The sequence below is a fragment of the Carica papaya genome, chromosome 8 (genome assembly GCF_054855325.1).
Source record: "Carica papaya isolate Zhongbai chromosome 8, ASM5485532v1, whole genome shotgun sequence".
NCBI classification, from domain to species: Eukaryota; Viridiplantae; Streptophyta; class Magnoliopsida; order Brassicales; family Caricaceae; genus Carica; species Carica papaya.
Window position 1 is genome coordinate 15,138,949 of NC_142316.1, and position 17,134 is coordinate 15,156,082.

Below are 17,134 nucleotides of genomic sequence, written 5' to 3' on the forward strand. Positions count from 1 at the left end.
TCTAATATTGAGTGTTATCATGGTCATAAGTTTGGTCATTATAAGTCTGAATGCACTACAAACTTACATTCCAACAAAGATGAGCAGTCCAACTTTGTATAGAAAGAAGAACAAGAAACACTCTTGATGACATTTCACATCAAGGAGGACAAACATGAACAAGATATTCGGTATTTGGATACAAGATGCATCGATCACATGTGTGGCAGTAAGTCATTTTTCTCTCACTTAAATAAGTGTTTTCATACTAATGTGAGCTTTGATGATCATTCTGAAGTTAGTGTTATGGAAAAGGGTGATGTTCAAATCAAGACTAAAGATAGTGCGACTAATATTACAACTATATCAATTATTTTTTATATTCCTAATTTGAAAACCAATTTACTAAGTGTGGGATAGCTACGAGAAAAAGGTCATGAGATTACAATAAAAGGAGGAGCTTGTGAAGTCATGATCCTAAAAAGGATCTAATTGCTCATGTCAAGATGACAACAAATAGGTTGCCTTTACTATGAATCCATACCGTCCAAAATTGCTTTATGACTAAGATGAATGATCCAACATGGCTATGGCATTTTCATTATGGCCACCTAAACTTCATTGGATTGAAGACTCTTTCTCAAAATAACATTGTGATTGCCTTATCTTGATTATTCCTCCTTCTAAAATATATGAAGAATGTGTTGTCGGCAAACAACACCAAGGGCAGTTCCCAGAAGAAAAGACAAGGAGAGCTCAAAAAATATTAGAGCTGATTCACTCTGACATTTGCAGCCCTATTAATCCTGTATCAAATGGCATCTGACATTTGCAGCCCTATTAATCCTGTATCAAATGGCAAAAAGAAATATTTTATTTCTTTTACTAATGACTATTGTCGAAAGACAAGGGTATACTTTTTAGAAGAAAAATCTGAAGCTTTGATGGTATTTAAAAATTTTAAAGCTCAAGTGGAGAATGAAGCGTAGACAACCATTAAAACATTATGCATTGATTGTGGTGGTGAATATATGTCCCATGAATTCTTAAAATTTTACAATGAGTAGGGAATTCGTAGGCAAATGTATGACATCCCAGGTGTCAATTAAGCCAAATGGGTGTCAGATATAGATTGAGAATAACGAGTGCATGAGAATATTTGTGAAGCATAATCAAACCCTAATAAATCTCTTACAAATATATATATATAATGTTCCAAATACATACATCATTGAGGCTAGAAGTGGCAACAAAATACAAAACATAAGGGCCACTTCTTTCACTAAGTTATTGGAATTCATCAGATTACGGGAATAGTCATGCACTCAGACTTGTGGATCCACGAGATTCTTATAGACTTTCAAGGTTAGGTCACCCTACAGTTCCTCACTTTCTTCCTCATCTGAGGGGTGGCATAGAAAGAGTGAGTTCCATATGCTCAGTAAGAAAAAGAGTATTAAATTAACATCGTAAGATTTTAAAAGTTAATTATTTTGACTTAAGAGCTTACCATTTAACCTCCTCGTTTACTTATCTCACATTATGAAAAACTATTTATTTGTTTGGGAAACGGTACGTTAATACAAACAACCAAACATACATCATGCTAGATAATAGAGAAAATTAAATAAATCATGAAATGCTAAGATTTTCATGTCATGCTTCACGAAGTCATTATAACTTCTATCTCTGATGGCAGATACAAATTTCCAACTACCCAAGTGGAATTATCAGATCAAATACAAATACAGCAATTAGCTCAGGCCCATTTCCGACTGGCCAAACCACAGTACGATCTATGACCATGGCCATACCAGCCATAGTGGCCCTAACAGATATCTATAGTAACAACATTACTTAGCCATGGGTGACCCCTACATTTAATGCAATACCACTCTCATCAGAGGGTACGCCGTCATCGACTAGGAGTGGTCCTCTTACGTCTTTCCAGACCAGATAGGGAAGGGGGAAATAGATTGATGGATAAGGGGAACAGATACCCCTCAGAGTTAAAAAGCCTAACGAGACATTTGATGCAATTTACATGTCAATACAGATACACTACGGACCATACAGGCTTCATTTCACCTTTCTCTTTTTCTTTCTTTTATACTTTTTTACTTTTACTAATTACATATTATATTTATTACATGCAAATTAATCAAGTGTCTGCAATTCATATAGTATGTTTGAAAACAAGAACAATTTGACTCATCTGAACATAGAGACATACAAAACAAGCAAAATCACAATCATATTAAATTAACTTATCTAAAAATACTCCTTAAGACATCGAAAGAAATACTAGATTCATTATCGAAGCCTCGATGTTTTCTACTTCACCGTTCTCCTTTCTTTCTCTTCTTCTCTCACGAGGCTACTATCTCTCTCTCTCTCTAAATCTTGAAAAATGGAGAGGATGAGAAGGAAAAAGGCAATTTATAGAGTTTTGGAGCCGTCAAATTCATGCCAAGTGGCGAAATCCAATGAAGATAAAGGAGAAAAAGATGTTTGGTATAAAAAACAAGGGAGGAGGGCCTCTTCCACCAGCAACGATGCGCTGCCCGAGGCCGCAGTTGCACACTACCCGAGGTAACAATGGTACACTGCCTGAGGTGGCAATGCCCTTGCTGGTGCACTATAGGCAAGCCTGTTGGCACATAGGCCTCCGACCACGCGCAGGCCCCAGGTGCACATGGCCTATCCGCACGTGACAGGATGCACATAGGTCCTGACCCCGTGTTGTGCAGGCAGATGAGATGTGCGCGCATGCATGCAAATGGGATGCGTGCACTAAGCGCACGTCCCATGGCAACTGTGCGTGCATGTGCACGCGCATAGTGCCCAGCACTCTCGCGGGTAACCTGTCTGCGGGATTTTCTTCCTGATTTGCCATTTTTCCAATTTCTTTCAATTTTTCTATAATTAATTGAATGAGTTAGACTTAAAATTAAATAATAATAAAATTAACTAAAATTAGATAAAAGAAAAATAAATAAAAATTAGCCAAATTTACGAAATACAATAAATATTAATTAGAGGAAATTAATTAAGTTTAATGTGGCCAAAAGCCCGAATAAATAAGGTTTTCAAATCATTTAAGTACAGTGATGGGCGGGATGTTACAAAATGACAACAACTTACAGACCCCAATAAAATGGTGTAGCAGAGAGGAAAAATAGGACCATTCTAAACATGGTTAGAAACATGGTCATCTCTTATTTTCAGCAATTATAAATTAGTGGGTTAGTGGTTATTAATCTTTTGCAACGTCTGTTTATTTTTGTCCTATTTAAGTGGAGTAATTTCATTAGTACAAATAACTTGAGTTCAGTTAAATTCTTCTATTACTCTATTTCTACATTTGGTATCAGAGCCAGAAAAAGGAAAACCAGCAGTGTTTTTATTCTATAACTAATTTATAATTTCACTCATCACCGATAATTTATGATTTTCATAAATTTGAATCATTTTTCCAATAGAAATCAACACAAAAAATGATGTTGCAACATTCAAAATTTTTTATACTTCACCTTACATTCTGTCTTGTCTTTATCATTTGCTTTAAACTGCTAGATAAAAGTTGCATTCATCCCATTCACTAGCAGTAAGAAGCACCTATTGCAAATCAAAATAGAACAACACCATTTTTAGTTGTCAACACTCATATATACACTCATAATAATAATATCTATAATGATGATGATGACGATGATGGTGATGATAAATCTTGTATTTCTAGAAGTTAAACCTATTTTTGTAGTGTAGTACTGAAATCATTATTGTCCGGAGCTTGACAAAGCTTGACAAGCTTATCAACTACATTTTTAGAAATGTCCCCATTGTTGAGTTTGGCAAATAAGGCAATTATTTTCCTTGAATTGTCTTCTATTTCATGCTTTCTTATTGGATTTGCACGGGAGCCTCCATGTGTTTCTAATATTTTATTAAAAAGTCTTGTCAATTTTACAACAGTAGGCTGTTGGTGGACTACAAAAAATTACCAGCAAAGCAGCAATATTATTATACTATAGGAAATTACGAATTGTCTTGTTAATAGTCACTATCAGCTTGCAGAAACCTAAGGCAATAAATTCAAAAAGTTCCATGTACTATTAATAAAAAATAATGAGAAGTAGAAATCACCCGAAACATTTAAAGTGTCAGCAATCTCCAATATTAGAGGTGAAGCTGTATGCACAATATTTTGTTGCACAGATGCTATCTGAGTTGGACTCGTTGGTTTCATTGATGGCATTAGACCCAATATAGGTCTTGGAACAATTCTTGCACTAGACATTGACATAAACCCAAGAGGCATGGGAGTGAGAGCAACAACCCGTGGCATTTTAGGACCAGGAACTTGGCTGATTTGAGAAGGAAGAGGTCCTAGCAAACCAAGTGTAGGTGGTACAGGATATGTAGGTTTGATAGTTCCCTGAGCAAAAATGCAAAATATTTCATTATACAGTTATTGCATGATATTCATACCTTTTAATAGGAAAGAAAATGTAGATATATAGAGATGATATAATAGAGAACCCAAAGTTGGCTGCTGATACTGATTAGCATTTCTCAGCACGGGGGAGTTAAAAGAATAAAGGTTGTTCTCATGGTTGATTGAGTGCTAACATAAGTAGGAGCAGGACCAAAGACAAAATAAGTTAATGCATAAAAATGAATATTTCACATTAACTCAAACAACCTTATCATATGTTACAAAATTATCAAAAGATGATGAAAGGCTAGCACTTGCATAAAAAACAACTAAAGAAATTTTTTATTTTTTAAATGCAAAAACGGGGATTACTTAGGATGTTTACCTTATTTATTTCTGAAAATATATATCTAGGTGGCTTAGAATGAAAGAAATAGAAAGGTCTTTTATGGGGTTGAGGATGTATATGGTTTTGATATTCTTAAAAATAGATAGTTTCTATTGGTTTTTTGTTATGAGGTCACCCTCTTCGCTCTAAAGAGGATTTAGTTGAACTTATTGATATTTGTAAATTTTGTACATGCACGGCATCCCCTTGTGCCTATATCAATACAATTCCTACTTTATATTTCAATATATATATACATATATATATCGATAGATTTGTTAAGCATGGTCCACAAAGGAAATTGTTGGAGGGAAATCCCATTCACCCATATCCTACACCATAGACTAAACTACACCCTATACAAACTAATTACAAGCTTATACACTTTATATGAAGCCCAAACACACATTCAGAATAGTTAAATTCAACTAGTAACAAATACCAAAAAAAATTTAGGAACTCTATTAAAAGAATCTAGGAGTGCAAAATACCTGAGGGACTTCCTGAGGCTGGGGAGCATAAACATGGTACGTGGATGTTGAGTCAGATATGATGTTGAATGAGTATACCCACTTGCATAGGTTGAATTAAAATGTTGCTGATAGTTATCTTCATATGGACTACTAGGAACACTCTATGGCAACTAGATGATGTTGTCTCCTAACCAATTAAGAAAGGAAAAAAATATAGTTTACAAAACTAATCGAATGAAATTGAAAAAAGACTACATAAGATAGAATGCAAGACCATAAACCTGATAATATGCCTGAGAGCTTTGTGATTGAGAATTGTCAAAAGACACAATATTAGTTTCTTTTTCTGCACCAGTAGCAACAACATCAGCTAGCAACAAAATTACAGCAATAAGAAGAATGTTTTGGACAATAGCTAGATGCTTGAGAAGAATTAAGAGTCTAATAAAAATAAAAAAACCATTTATAAAATGATGAATTGTCATAATCATTTTTTTACAAGCACTACATTAAAAGGCACAAAAACCTATTTCATAATGATTGAAAATGCAACCCAACACTCTAGGGTGCAAATACCTACATATAAACATGTCCTTTAATTTGTCTATTTCATTTGAAACAAAAATAGTAAATGATCTTGTCAATACACAAATGTGTAACTTTTCAGGAATTTCAATTGCGTTTATATTCATCATTATAGGAACTTGATTCACATTTTTCCCAACCTCTTCTCATCAATGAACTCCTAACATACCTAGAGTGTGTTTTTTAAAGAGGATGGATTAATTCCTACCTCTCTATCTATCTTTAAGATGTCTGGATTTTTCAAAGCTCTCCATGAACATGCAGAAGAAAAATACTATCCCCACTCAGAGCAAAACATGATTTTGATTTGTTTAAATGATAATTAAGTGAATGAAGTTCAGGACCAATGAATCTTTAAATGATAAACACATCCATTTTGCAAGTTCGTTAGTACAAGTTGTTCCAACAATTATCAGTTTGAAGAAGAAAGAGATAAGAGGACCCTATGGAGAATGTGGTAGAAATTCATAAAGAGTCCAACCACAAAAGACAAAATTGATTATCTTCATGCATAAGGATACTATATTTAAATATAAAAGATCTAAAAATTATCACAAACCTCTTTTTTTTATTTTAATTAATGGAAATTATTATATGGTAAATTTATAACTTCCCATTTATAGAAATAGAAACAGATAGACTAAAAACAATACGTTAATGAGACAAAAGGGATATTAATAAGGGAACGAATTGTTTTACTAGTCTTCACCCAACTGAATTGGTATTGGTTTCTCTTCACTATGAAACTAAATCGGAATGGCACAGCTTGAACATGATTAATTATAATGAAAAAAAAAAGATGAAAACTTTAAAAAGCAAAGTATCCAATGAAGCAATAAAATTTCTTCAAAACCTCAACAATCAGAGCATAAATTTTGGTAAAAGTAATAGAAGCCATCGTTATACGCATACCAAGTTCTATAAAGAGAGCAATTCGTTCCTTTAAGATCACAAGTTCAAGTGATAATTCATCAGACCCCAAAAGTTTTGAATACTCCACTACAGTAGTAAAAGACCCTCACTAGTCAAAATTTCAACATATTTCTCAACAAGTTTGCATAAATATGCTTTGAATTTTTTCTGATCGGTTGCCGAGGCAAGAACAATAATCCTCTCCATCAAATCCTAATAAAATGAACATGGTTGGATTCTTGACCGATGATACCATTGGGGAAAGATGAACTCCAAAATTTAAGACTTATGTTCGTGTTTAGTTACAAGGCTCCTTGACAAGCTTTCCACTATTTTATCAATATTTCTCGCACATATATAACAAAGCATTCTGCTAGAGTATTACTAGAAGCCATCAATCTTGCAGCTAGTGTGTCACAGAGAATGGTCTAGTCTTCTCTCTATGCAAACTGTTTTTCCAACAAATTAGTAACATAGCATCAATTGCACAGAAAGTTTTTAATTAATTTCACAATACTCCATCCTTTGTTATTTTAACCATTTCTTTTATAAAAAATCACATTAACGCTTGCAGTAACATATATAACTATTAGAAAAATAAAAAAACCCAAATAAGGCCAGCAAGGTTACATAATATCTAAAAAACTAGATAGTCAGGTTATTCATTACATGGATCATAACAGCAATTTAGAGAAAAAATAAATATCCAAGATAAATCATATTATTTTAACAAATATCAATATAAGTTGAATGTCACTGTCAACAGTAAGTTTTTTTATAAAAAAATATAAGTATAGTATAAATTATAAATATGAGTATTAAGGTGGTACCACCCATGTGCAATACATTTGCATTTCAATTAATTGGTCCATGACAATATGAAAATCTTTTAAACTGCCAACAATAAGGTTATAGTTATCTATTGGATGAATGTGAAGGATTTAAAAAACTGATAAGGTAAATATTAAGTTCCTTAAACAAACCAAAGGGAACGGGAAGGATTTAAACATTTAACAAAACAATGAACACAGAATCATCTGTTACCCATTTTTAAGGTAAGAAGTATTTCACCCTTTCACTAAGATACTCACCGTATATAGAAGAGTAAGTGTTTTCTTTCTAGAGTTTCAAATGCCTTGTATTAATAAGGCTTACAAGATCATTCTACACCATTGCAAAAACAACCTAAAAACAAAAGACAAGCTTGATAAAGGAGTTTAAAATAGAATGGTATCATTGACAATTATTACATAATATAAAACGGGAAAGCAATTAAAAAAATCTAACTAACACTTCTTTGGAAAAAAAGTAAATACCTAATGGATGCATCAATATTTATGCCTAGTGTGGTGCACCAATATTGATAACATAGCAAAACATTCAAAGACTGCACTTCTTTGAAAAAATCAGATTTGATATTCAAAGCTACCTTCAAGTAAGGTATCTATAATAATAGTGAAAATATTTTATTGGTTAAAATTTAATAAGCCTCTATAAATATAAGTCTTACTGATACTTATAATTTACAGAATTGTCAATTTATAAAAAAAGATACATTTCTTAAAGAGATTATTCATGAACAAGAGGCATAGAAGTATTGTCCAAGTATTAAAGTATGATAGGAATAAACTGCTAGTTGCAAATGATTTTTATTCACATTCTAGTTAGACGAAATGAAAAAGATTAAAATGGAATTAATAAGCTTATTTAAAGAAATCTTTACATATGATAATTTTCTAAAATATTCATAAAATCATTCCTTTATCTCATTCTTTCAATTTTGAAGTATAGCAATTTGGTGTCAATTATGAATTAATGAGGTAGTAAAGGATGATATATATATATATGTATATATAGATGGTTAATAAGTAATTTTCTCAAGCATAAAAATTTATCTGTTATGTCCAAATAAGTAAATATAATTCATAGCACAAAATAATTGGTTGATTTTTCGAATAAGGTCAACTACTTTCTTAAAAGAAACTTTAAATTTGAAAAACTATAAATTACTTATCCAAATAAAAAAATTACTTTTTCATCTTTTCAGCGAATAGAAAAACATAAAAATATCAATGTCCATCTCAAAAATATGAACATGTTTTGCAAACCTTTGTATGTAAGAAACTAAATGACAAATACTGTATAATCATTTTAGGTTAATTAAATGCTAAGGTTTTCTTTTATTCTTTTTGGATTTTGAAAAACAAGTATATTAAAAGTTTAAATCTTTATAGTTTTTTATTTCTAAGAGGAATTTCATCGTGATGTTTTTCATCGAATATAGATTTTTTATCAACTCCCCCTTAGAGCCCTAGACTTTATATTTTATTTTTTATTTAATCTTAAATATAAACTAAGAAGTACGCACGACAATATATATATGTCTGTATTTTTTTACCTCTATACATACTTATATGCATGTATTTATTTATTCGTACATGTTAATGCATGCCATATGTTTATTTATTGAAAGTACCTAATTTAATAATTTAAAATTGAATCTTATATTTGAAAAATTAATGAATTATTGTATTCGTTAATCCTTTAATTTTTTTAAAAAATTTTGTCAATAAAAAAGGGAATCTATATGAATATAGTTATTAAAGACTTTTTTAATTGTTAATTAACATCAACTTTTTGAAAGCATTAAGCTCATAGTAATAATTTCATTGTATATATTTCAATCTATGTTTCATTATCAACCTTTTTAGGTTTGTGTTTATGTACGTGTTATTTTATCTTATTCTATGAGCGAATTAAGAATTGCGTACTCATTAGATAATTTCATGATTGTTTATTGTATGTCAACTCATGTATCACTCTATAATCATTTTGATGTGTGTCTATATCTATCTTTAGGTGCGTGATTTAATTTAATTTATTTTTTATTACATTTTAATATTACGTACCAGTTTCAAAAATAAAAATTATATTATATTTTTTTACAATTTTGGCATCAGATATAATATTTTTGTGTAATAGATCAGTCATGATATGCTATGTATTGTTCTAGACATGTGACTAATCACTCAAAAGTTTATTTATTTGAATATTTTCTTAATTAATCACTCATAATTTTTAAAATAATTTTTTTTTTATATATACAATCAGTCCACATAGTAAAGACATATGTTATAATTGAAATACATAATTCCTTAAGGTAGATATGAAAGATAACTTCTCATCAAGGAAAAAAGATATTGCTAAAGAAAAATTAGCTATGTGTTGGAAATTTTATTTATATAAAAACTAATTATTTTCTATCACTAATAATCCAAAGGTAAGTATAGACTTAACACTTCTTTTATCAAAGAAAAAATTAAATGTTGCAGACTTTGATATTAGAGCCGACCATAAAAAAGAACCTTGTGAGATGATTTATATTTCTTTAATACACAATATTTTCTATATATAGTTTTCTCAATTTTAATTAACATTACAAGGATATATAAGTTTTGAAAATTTAAATAAATATTTTTATTAAGGAAACACAATCAAAAACAAAAAAAAAGAAGTATTATTTTAAATGTGTTCAAAATTTTTATAAAAGGATATTTTTTTAATTATCATTAAGTTCACACATAAATATATTAAAATATTACAAAGTTATACATATAATATAAGGTTTTCTATTTTAGATTAAATTGCAATTAAATCCACAACATTTGTAGTCATTAAATAAATATAGATTCCTATACCTTGTTGTACATATTATGAAATATCGAATGAGGTTACTTATGAATGGTTAAAGGGCATGTATTGGATGGGAAAAAAGAAAAAAGAAGGTTGTAGATGGGCTGAAAAAATATAAAGTAATAATTTATTTAGGATAAAACAAAAAAGGTAAAATGTAATAAATCTTATTTTTATGAAAAATAATAATAAAAAAATGGAAACACAATCCTCACCTCCTTAAAAAGAATCCACTCAAGGACACCTCAATCTCAATCAATGTACATGATTGTTCACCATAAAACCCTTTTCTAGTATTTATATCCTTTTTTTCTTTTCATCCACCCACATACATTTCTCAATCTCTTTTCTCTTTCTCAATCTCTCTCTCTCTCAATCTCTCTTAATAAGATGTCGTCGATTCCATCTGAAACTAAGAGCCCAAAACTGACTGGTTGGTAAATCTAACCATTCACAGAAAAAGGTGAAGAACAAGTTACTGCAGATCATAATGCAACCGAAAAAAGAATGGAATGATTCAATATTACTTATCGAGCGCGAAAATTCATCGGGGTAAGTTCCAGATTATACAGATATGTGAAAGGTTTGATGGTTTTTTATTTTTGAGAATTTATTAAAAGGTTCCATCTTGAAACAGAAAATAATGAAGGAGTTTAGAGAGAAGGTGAAAGAAGAAGAAAAAGAGAAGCTCATCAAGTCGTACAGGCAAAACGATCAGCTACATAAGGAATTAATATTACGGTAGAGGCTGAGCCAACAATTCCTATTTCTTTCAAAAGACTAGCTGAGTAAGACGTTCCCCCTTTTGAATCTACTCAAATGGTACTTTCACAATCTCTCTATCTATATATATATATGTATATATGAAACAATTTTACATACTGGGTTTTTTAAATCATAATATATAATAGTTTGTAGGGGAATCAGCATAAACATAAAAGACTAAGTAAATGTCCAGTATCTGGAACAATTACAATTTCCTTTAGTCTTCTAGAGGACCTCTAAGCTATGGCTAATAACATTGATCTTGTTAGTAAAATATTTATCCCTTAACTCTTTAAGATTGTCTTTTAGGTCAAATGAATTTTGTTAATGGTTAATTTTTTTACTGATAGTACACTCCAGAGGATCTCCTTCAACCCAATACAAATCGTAGATATACAATCCAATAAAGGACTGAAGGCTGGATGGTTGAGAAATGGCAACGGGATACTAAAATATATTACATAATAAGTCCCTTTTAGTTTTTCCAACTTAAAAAATTGGCTTTTTGGAGTAATATATTCATCTAAAAAAAGAAAAAGAAGCTTGATAATATTTATATTCATGTGGGACTGTAGCATTATATTCATAGGGAATCTAAGGGATTGTTTCAATCAGTTATCGAGGTAACTAATTTTATACTCTATGAAATCTACCTGAATAAACTCATTCTAAAACTAAGGTAGAAGAACATAGAAGAAGAGAGTAGTTATGTAGTGCCACCAGGAGAATTGAAGAAGGTGGGAAGCCTAAGGAGGAATAAGGAGGATGGGAAACAAGGGAGTACCCCAATGAAGAGGAAGGTTGGAAGGCCAAGAAAGGTGGTGGATGGAGAACAAAGCACTTCTTCTTTTGTATGTTAGTTTTGAGTGTATAGATATACATATATATGTCTTTAAAATATTCAAGTCATGAGTAACATTATCGTATTAAAATATTTTATCTCAAGTCTCTTTTTCTGTATATAGGTGCCTTTGGTGAGGAAATCTAGCAACAAAATGGAGAAAGAAGTGAATGCTTCAGTGAGTGAAGTATAAATGTTTACATATATATATGTATATGTATTTGTATAATAGTATAAATTTTTGTAGGTGCAATAAAAGAGGAACAGCTGAACGAGGTGGCAAGAGAGAGGCCTCAGACCCTTGATGAGGTAAATAAATTAATACAAAAGATTGAAATTAATATTTTTATTCTTGAGCAGACATTAGAATTACCTTACTGTGCTGTTGTATAGATAGTGATGATGAAGTGTCTCATGTAACCTTATAATGTAATATTTAGTTATTTGTGGGTGGATATAAAAGAAAATTATATTGACTTAATTTTTTTGTACTTATAGATGATAGAGAAGACCTTCATACGAGGAAAGAGAAAGGGGGTAGAAGAGGAGATCGATCCCATTATGAGGTAATTAAGAAGAGATCACTAATCACAAATTATATAGGTGAATAAACTTTATTTATTGTTTGTTTAGGTGATAAAATGTTTTCAGTAAATACTGTGACCTCAACCAGAAGAAATATTGAAATATTATTGGGTGAGTTGTGTTTAATAAATTTTTCAATTGATATATGATAGTATTACAAGTACTAAAATTATGGAAATGCAGAGAAATACAACTTAATGTACAAGCCTAAAGGTGTATCAAGGAGCGAGATGCTAGAGAAGTTATTCATGACGATGTCTCAACAGTGAAATAAAAGCATTGTGATCAATGAAAAAGATAATGAGGGAAAGAATGATGAGGAGGAACATAAGACATAAATTGATGGTGTTTGTGAAAATAATGAACATATGGGAGTCACCATTAACACTCCATTTTTTGGTTATTATATTATGATATTTATATATGATGGTAGCCCTTTCTGGCTATAATTGTGATCTAGATAATACAATTTTATTTCAACATAATGGTGGACTGTTAAATGATAACTTTCTTAATTTTTATAGCAAATCCTTCAATAATCACATTAAATAAACATCGAGAGATTGAAATCACTTAACGTAATTCTCTAGTTTAATTAACTATAGATTCTAATGTCGATAAAATTTAAATTTATAAAAGTGATAACAGATTTTTAAAGATACAAAATACTTATGTACTTTTAATTATTTTTTTATTAAATATATAAGAATAAATCAAATTTACAAAAATAGAAAACAAGTGTGTCATTCTATATTTTTTTAGTCAAATTTTAATTTATACTTCTTAAATAGTAAAAACATTCAAAAATTTTATCATAAATGTTATAATATTAGTGAAAATACAATTGTGTGAACTAAAATTAAAAATGAGCAAAACACATTTGAGCTAGTAAAAAAATAAATTAGGAGAGTAAATATACGAATAATTGTTAAACTGTTAACTATAAATGTGTATATATATACATGTAATGTAATATCCAGCTGGTGCCCGGGGAAAAAAAAAAAAACAAAAAAAAAATGAAAACAAAAAAAAAGAATAGCTGGAAGCAAAAGAAGGGGTTCAGGCATATGCACATATACATGTGTATATATATATATATAATTAGATAAAATAAAATAGAAGAAAAAAAAGAGAATAAAGAAAGAAGAACCCAGAGTGTGTATTCTGGAAGTAGGAAAAGAACACATGTGGCATATATATCCATATGTGTGTGTATATATATAATTAAATAAAAAAAAGAAAGTAAAGAGAAATAAAGAAAAAAAAGGATGCAGAGAGTAGGAAAAAACCCAAGCAGAAAATATATTATATGTATATATATATATATATGCAATCAAATCATTAAAAAAGAAAGAAAGAAAATAAAATAAAAGAAAGAGAGGAGAGAACGAGGAAAGAGAGACGCAATTGTGAGAAAAAAGAAAGGGTCGAGCAGCATCGAAGGGAGAGAGAGAGAGACGACTATGAGAAAAGAGAAAAAGTCGAGTGACATCGACGGGAGAGAGAGAGAAGGGTCACGCGGTGTTGCGCGATACAACAGCCAAAAGAGAAAAAAAGAGGAGGGTCGCGCGTGTTGTGTGATGCAGCGACGAGTGTAACACCCAAGTATTTTAATTTTTATTTTTATTATTATTTTTTTTATTTTCCTTTTTTTTTTGTATTTAAATTTTTTAGATTTTTAATTAATTTAATTTGATTTAATTTAATTTAATTTAATTTAATGAAAATAAAAATAATAATAATGATAAAATTAGGTAAAAATATTATTTGGATTTAATTGAAATTGATTTTGAAAAAAATGGGTGAAAATTTGGATTCTCGATGTGTTTTTAAAAAGAAAATCGGAAACCGAAGGTCAAAACGCAATTTAGAAAAGTTGTGCCACGTCAGCACCCACGTCAGCAGCCACGTCAGCGGTCCGGTCAGCAACCCCAGCCAACCAGGACACACCGCGTGGCAAGGAAACGCTGACCAGGGGACGGGGCACGTGGGCGATCCGCGTGCGCGCGATCGGACGGCCTAGATCCGTTCCCACGCGCACGGACGGCCCAGATCAAACGTGCGCACGGACGGCCCAGATTCACGCATACGGACGGCCAAGATTCAATCAGCCACAGACGGCCCAGATTGCATCGCGATGGACGGCCCATATTTAATCCCAATTAAATCGCGATCGGACGGTCTAGATTTGATCTTGATGAACGGTTGAGATTAAAAGGTAAGGGGTATAAATAACCCCACCCACACCTGACCACAAAACCCTAGCCACCAGTGCCTCGCCAGAGAAGAAGAACCAGACACCAGAGGAGCCGGCCGCCGCCACCCGCCGTCGCACCGAGGAAGTTTCTGACCGCCAATGGAGGTAAATTTTCTCCCCCTGGCTTGTTTTTCGATGCTGAGTCCGCCTATGGCCAAACCGGAGCCAAACCACCGGCCAAACGGCTGGAGAGCCCAGCCGAAGTCCAGCGGCGCCGCCGCGTCCCCCCTTTGTTTTTGCCTCCGATGAGGCCCTTCTCGGCCTCCGTTCGATGCAAATTTTATACCACTGTGATCACCATTCTTTTCTCTACAGGTTGATCAGAGCCAAACATCAAAACGCAACTCATACCGGAGGAGCCGCCGCACCCGAGAGCACCGCCACTGGTAAGTTTCAGTTTTTTGTGATTTGTTGGCCCACCGAGGGCCCTAGGGTTGTTTTATCGCAGGGACCGATGCAAGTGTTGCCGAATTCGGTCAAAAACGGCCAACCCGAGGCGAATCGCCGCCGCAAGCGGCAGCGCCGTCGTCGGAGCACGGCGGAGCCGCCGTGCCGGAATTCCGATATTGGCTGAAAGGGGCCCTAGGTCTGATTTGGGATTTTTTGGGACACGTGCAGGTACCGGTAGTGCGTTTCAATTTTTCGAAAAAAATTCAGGAAAATTAGAGACAGCCTGTAGGCGTACTGTAGAGTCGAATTCAGACCCCGAAATAAGTAAGGACCCCTCACCCTGTTTCCTATTACGGTATTAAAGCTAAATAAATAATTAAATTGTACTTTGTGACTTTATAGATGTATAATTGATTAAGGTTGCCAATGGAGACCGAGTCTGATACAGTGTTGGTCTGTTATTGTTTGGTCTAATTTCCAGTATTAAATGCAGCATGATGTTTGATATAATTATGTTATGGTCTTGTATGCATGAACTATGATTTCTTTTATTATGGTTTGTATTATGGTGAACCCGATACTGTGTTGTCTTGTTTGGTGTCAATTACTGGTTTACATGTTGTGTATGATTGGATGATTGAGATAAAGGAAAAAGGCAAAATGGTTATGTGAATTGATAAGTGGAAAATGTGGATAGCCTGACTAGATATCCTGGGAGATGGTGGACGGACCGGGTCCATAGGGAACCCTACCGGGAACGTGGTCTCTCATACCGGACGGGGTATGGAGACCTTATGTGTTTTGGCGTCCATACCGGACGGGGTATGGGGACGGCCCTGGAATCAGGTTGTAAATGTTAATGGTTCACGTGTAGCGGGGACCCCCTATGGATCCCCATGGATACTAGTAGGCTGGTAAAAGAGGAAATATATTTTCTAATGATTGAAATGTAAAGGCATGATATGTGTTATGGTATAAAGTGTGTATGATTTCATGATATTATAAGGTTATTGTTTTCATATGTTGTTTTCATGGATCTCACCGAGGTAAGTGGACAGTAAAGGTTTTTATGTTAATAAACGAGTTCGTTATAAATTATGCTCCATTTGTCATTTTTGTTTTCTACCCACCTTTACTTCCGTGGCGGTGAGATAGTGTGATGTCTTTACTGGGCTGGTGTAGCTCATCCCTTATATAACCATTTCAGATCACGAAGATGTTGTTCCCGAGCTCGTTCCGCAGGAAGACGGCGAAGGGGACGCCTAAAGACTTTATAGTTATATTTATAGCTTTTATTTCGAGTATCTCTTTTAGTTAGTTTGTTCCTTAATGTTTTGAGTATGTTTTGGTTATTGTGTAAGGGATGTTAATCAAAATTTTTATTACACTTCCGCAATTGAGATTTTTAGTACATATATTTTATTTAAATTTTCAGGTCCGTTACAACGCGTGACTAGAAGAAAAAGGAGAAGAAAAGAGAGAGGAGCCATGGTCAGGTAGAGAGAGAAAGAGAGAGAGAGAGAAAGGGACAGAGATAAAGAGAGAGAGAGAAAGGGACAGAGATAAAGAGAGAGGAAGAAGAGAAGAAAAAGAAGAAGAAGAAGAAGAAAAAGAAAGAAGAAAAAGGAGAAGAAGAAGAAGAAAGGAAAAAGAAAGAAGAAAAGAAGAAAGAAAAAAAAAGAAAGAAAAAACTACAGGGAAAGGAGGAAGAAGAAAAAGGAAGGAAAAAAAAAGGAAGAAGAAAATTAAAAAAAAAGAAAAAAAAAGGAAGAAGAAAAGAAAAAAAAGGGAAAAAAAGAGAAAAAAAAGAAAAAAAGAAAAAAAGAGA